Genomic DNA, 6,005 nt, shown 5'->3' with positions numbered 1-6,005 from the left:
ATCAGTTTTCTATCGCCCATTTGCTGGGAGTAAGGGCGCCCTCGTTTGCGAAGTGCGCCTGCTGCTTGCGGCACAGGGAGGAGAGGGCGGGGCGGCGGGGGATTCTCTGGCTGGCTGGAGCAGCATCTAATAACCAACTCGCAAAATAAAACTAAATAAAAACAAACCAAACACGAAAACAACAGACATTATAATACAGACTTATAATTTGCACCGCTGTTTTTTTAAAATTCCATACGCGAAAAGTGAGCGCGAGAGCCCTCGGTGCTCCTGCTTGCTGCTGAAGTCAAAGTAAACTTTACTGTCATCTCCGCTACATACAGTCCAGTATATAGAGAGACGAGGCTCCAGTTACAACAGTGCAAGTAAACAAACAATAAATATAAGAAGAGTAAGAAAAAAAATATACACTTTAGGACTAGAGGTGAAGGGATCAATAACAATTTAAAATTTATATTTGATGATTTAAAGTCTCACACACAACCCATCGAAAGGGGAGGGGGGCCCTGCTGCTTCCAAACAGAGCACATTTCATTTATAATATTGTAAATCCAAGTCCATTATGTATTCATGATTTGAATCCTGGGTTGTGCGAAATCCCAGAAATAAACCCTAGACAAAGTGATTCTGTGAACTAAGGTGTAGGTCTATTAGGTTATGTTGTGGTGATCCTCGGGTTGGGGGGTGATTGTTCATACTGGAGTGCAAAATTAAAACCAATGGAAGATGGACAAGAAAAGTTCAAAGCCATCAGGTGCTCAGTTTAGAAAAAAGAGAAAGGAAGAGGAGGAGAAAAGAGCAAAAGATACAGGTAAGCAGATGTCATGGCAGGTCATGTATCCTGAAACATACATGTACATATATGTATATATATATATATATATATATATATATATATATATATATATATATATATATATATATATATATGTATATATTATACTAATATATAATCAGTTCTAAATATCAAGGATTAACAGAGGTGATTATAAATAAATATCAAGAAAATTGACAAGATTATTCCAGAGTAGAAAAGGGGGTGCAGAGGGGGTGTTCGCCCAGGGCACCGAACAGGCTAGGACCGCCACTGCTGGTGCCAGCGCATCATGAGTAACTACACACAGGTGTCTTCAGGAAAACTGTCACATCTCAGATTTTGTTGCCCTGGAACCCACTATAAGCAAAATTTAAACAAAATGTTTGAAATATTTAACTTTTGATGTAATTCATATATAATATATGAAAGTTTGCCTTTTTTAATTCAAAATGATTACCTTTCTCACAGCATTCAAATTTATATCATTCCAATAAGCTCAAAAATTTGGGCCTATATTCTTGAAGCTTCCCCAAAAAGCGAGTTGCTCCTTGTGAAGTATAGACATAATCTTCTTAGTGTTGTCAATATCGATAAAAACTAAACCATTCCCCCGTTAATATAAGATGGTAAGTCATCCATCCATCCATCTGGGTCCGCTTATCCTTATCAGGGTTGAGGGTGCGCAGGAGCCTATCCCATCTACAACAGTGCGAGAGGTGAGGTACAGGCGAGGTCAGTAAAGAGAACAGACTATAACTATTAGCATGTGATTGGGCTATTGGGCCTTGCCGCTGAGGTTAGAGTTTTAGCCCCTTCCCTGCTCAGAGTCTTTTCACTTGTGCAAGAGAACTATGCTGGAATTTTTTAGGCTAAGTTAGGAGGTACCCACATTTGGTCTCGTGGGTATGTGGATACAGGCCCTGCTGCACAAAATCCAAAAGAACTGGGATTTGGTTATCTTAGAGATGGAGACTACGTAAACAGAAAAAGGCAACCGTTGCCAATATGAGGCAGTTGGAGAACCACCTTTCATCAGCTAGACAGATTAACCATAATCAGCCTGAAAGCAAGCTGTAATATCCAGAGGGTGGGCTGAACCACACTTAGTACAGTTTTGTATTTGTGTGGATGTATGAGTAAGAGGTTAAGACCCTGGTCAGATAAATGTATTCTGAGTATCTCTGCTGCTAGACTTGTCTTCTTGTGTCATGTTTGCAAGTATCACTTGAGAATTGAAAAAACAAACTCTGACAGTAATTCAAAGTTGATAGGCAGGCAATTAAACCTCTTGTCCTCTGTTCTAACCATAAGGTTTCAGGTGTTATTAAATTACAGGTAAAAAGTTGCTTCTCAAATGACATTGACTGAGCCAATTGTTATGATGGAGCTGCAAGCCATAGCTTGATGGCGAGAATATTACAGGAATCCAGCTGAGGCAAAGTTTGGATTCGCCTGTGAAAAAGTGATAAATATAATTAATGATAATTACAGAGCACAATTAAAGTATGACATGAAAAGGATGAACACAAAAAGGATTCAACTATGCCAGAATACCAGTTCTCAAAGTAAACTCTTGTGTGTTTGGGAAATGTTACAGAAATCTGAAGGACAGATTTTGTGTCAATTATAACCCAAGAATGTGTCTTATGTCAAAATGAAAGTGCAGCTGTAAACCTTTTAAAATGTTGGTAAATTAATTGTGTTTCTTAGTGCTCTTTTTTTTTTATCAGATCACCATCAGATCCACAGGTAATAATCAAATAAAATGAGTCATTAGAGAACAAAAGTATTTAAAGTCTTATGCGGGACGTGGATTATCCTTAAAATGTCTTTGTAGGGTTTTATACTTCTCTAGAATTACTGAGAAATGACTATTTTAAGTAAAGCTAACCACAAACACAACATTAGTAATCTCTTGATCAAGACATGTAACTCTTAAGAAAGAGTTACCACACAATGTTTTGAATTCCCCGAATACACATGTTGATTTGTAGGTGGTGAGGAGATGTGCGGTGAGCAGTAATGGAACTAAAGGGTGAACCCGTAGGAACTGAAAGAAGAGAGTGGAAAAAAAGGGTTGCACCACTTCACACCCCCGAGTGGAACCACTGGTAGACTTCCCCAGCTGCCTACGCTGTGTACTCACCCCCTTATCACCTTTATCCTGTAAACATCACAGCAATAATGCTGCACACCCTGACGGGGATGGGCTGCGACTGAATTAAACACAGTTACTGTAGAAATATCGCTGAAGTGATCGATGACGGTGTTCAACCCTAAGATTTTCACCTGTGGCTTGAGTGTTGTTCCCTGATGTTTAGCTCTCTTACACATTTTAGCAGCATGTTAAAAAAAGATACAAAACTGTGAGAAATGAACTGTTGTGACTGCTGGATGAGAAGCTGTCATTCAGTCCTGCCAGTCCAAATTTGTTTGGTTTACTGTTGTATGTGTATGTGGGCATTTATTTTAAATTAGTTTAGAAACTGAGCTCAAGTAAAGTATGAAACTGAAAAGGTGATTATTTCAGCTTATTGCTGTAATTGGTCATTACAGCAATAAACAAGTCAAACTGTGGGTTTTACTTGTGTACTGTGTACAGCTCTGATTTCACACAGAAGGCATGGGAACTGAACGGTGCTTTAGTATTTGAAACTATTTCAGGCTCTGTTTGGGGTTGCAGATGCACAGCTAAATGCAGCAAAAGGCAATGCAAGTACAGTGAAAGGAAGCTGCTCCTCCTACACATTCTCAGTGGCTTCATATGTTGCCTCAAGAAAATGTATTATGGATCGGATAAGACTATTAGACTGCTGAGAGGTCCTGTCCTCTTTTAGAAGGTTTTAGAAGATATCAGTTTTTCTTGTCTTCAGTACTGGTGTTCTTACTCATAAAAAATAATTATTTGGGGCATTTTTTTGTTACATTATTTTTGGTTACTCCTCAGCCTGGCCTACAAAAATTCCAGTTAAAAATATGCATACATCCAGAATGAATTCCCAGCACTTGCTCCATATGTTACAGCTTTTTTCCAAAATAATACAATTTTATTTATATAGCACCTTTCTAGACAGAGTCACGAAGTGCTGCACATAAGATAATAAATAATAAAAGGTAAAACAGACAATATAAAACATGCAAAAATTAATCAAAAGCAGTTTTAAAAAGGTGAGTTTTGAGTTGTTTTTTTTTAAAACAACTGCTGAGTCCACAGTTCTTAAGGTTTGGGGGAGAGAGTTCCACAACCTAGGGGCCACAGTGGCAAAAGCTCTATCATCCTTAGTTCTCATCTTAGTCTTTTTTATAGCAAGTAAGCCTTGATCCGATGACCTCAGGGACCTGCTAGGGACATAGGGCTGTAGCAGTTCAGAGATGTAGACTGGTACTAGTTCATGCAAGACTCTAAATGTCAAGACCAGGATCTTGAAATGGACTCTAAATTCCACAGGAAGCCAGTGTAGCTGAGATAACAATGGTGTCACATGTGAATACTTAGAAGATTTTGTCAAAAGCCTTGCTGCAGCGTTTTGCACAACCTGCAGACGATCCAGAGAACCTTTGCTTAGACACATAAACAGTGAGTTACAATAGTCCAAGCGTGACGAAATAAATGCAAGTATAGCAATCTCCAGTTCAGAACAAGATAAAATAGGGCTTAGCTTAGCCACATTTCTTACATGATAAAAACAAGACCAAACCAGAGAATTCACATGCCCATCCAATGTAAGAGTCGAGTCAAAAGTGACACCTAAATTCCTGATAGAGGATTTAACATACACTGAGAGAGGACCAAGGGCTTTTACTATCTGGGATAAAAATCTGTCCAGAGCGCATATGAGGACTTCGGTTTTCCCCTCACTGAGTTGGAGGAAATTTGCAGCCATCCAATGTTTGATTGAATCTAAGCAATCATTCAGAAGCTGAAGCTTAGATAAATCATGGGGCTTAAAAGAGATGTACAACTGAATATCATCAGCATAACAGTGATAATAAATGTCCTCAAAAGAGCCCATTATATGCTGGAGGGGGAGAAGATGTATTAAAAACAATAAAGGCCCCAAAACGAACCCCAAGGGACACCACAAGTAAGGGCGGTAGAGGATGACCTAAAATCGGAGACTGCCACAAAAAAGGATCGGTGATGGAGATATGAGGAGAACCACTGTAAGGCAGTTCCAGATACACCAACCCAATGATTAAACCTTTCAAGGAGGATGTGGTGGTCAACAGTGTCAAAAGCCAATGAGAGGTCCAACATAAGTAGAACAGAGCATTTTCCTGCATCATTACTCATCAAAATGTCATTTAGACTCTAAGAAGGGCTGTCTCCGTGGAGTGAGCGCTGCGAAAGCTGGACTGAAACTGCTATGTTTTTCCAGAGCTGCTATAAGTTGCTTAGCCACAACCTTTTCTAGCAGTTTAACAATTAATGGTAATTTGGAGATTGGTCTGTAGCTGCTCCAAAGAGAGGCGTCTAGCTGAGGTTCTTTTAAAAGTGGGAGAATAGCAGCATTTTTTAAATAAACTGGAACTATACCAGACACAGTGAAGAGTTGATTAGAGTGAGCACAGATGGACCAATTGCCTGGAAGACATTTTTGAATAATGATGCAGGTACAATGTCAAGAGAACAAGAGGATGCTTTCACTGAATTCACTAGTTTTACCAGCTCAGGTAGTGAAACAGGAGAGAAAGTATCCAAAATGAAGATGGAGATCGACATAACAGGTGAGAAAAATTATAAAAAAAAAGGTTTGCTTGAAATAAAAATGTATGCATCCTGTTTTCCCTGATCATCTGTTAGATGATTCTATAACTTGATTAGTGTGCACCTGTGGTGAATCCAACTGATTGGACAGTGTGTGGAAAGGCACACACCTTTTCATATAAGACCCCATAGAGGACGGTGGATATTAAATTCTCCAAAAAGGGCCAGGGGATGAAGGGAATAACAATAAAGATGAAATTGACATATTGCTGTGTAGCAGAGACATGCAATGTGTTTGTACTATACCTATATGTACCATCTCTTGTTAATGTAAAGGGGAAATTATAATATAGTACTGTGAATATTACATAATATATATGCAACCATCCATCCATCTTCTCCGCTTATCCGGGGTCACAGGGGCAGCAGCCCAAGCAGAGAAGCCCTGATCTCCTTCTACCCGGCCACCACCTCCATCTT

This window comes from Simochromis diagramma, unplaced genomic scaffold, assembly GCF_900408965.1.
Source record: "Simochromis diagramma unplaced genomic scaffold, fSimDia1.1 OVJJ01000746.1, whole genome shotgun sequence".
Taxonomy (NCBI): Eukaryota; Metazoa; Chordata; class Actinopteri; order Cichliformes; family Cichlidae; genus Simochromis; species Simochromis diagramma.
Note: the sequence above shows the minus strand (reverse complement) of the source record.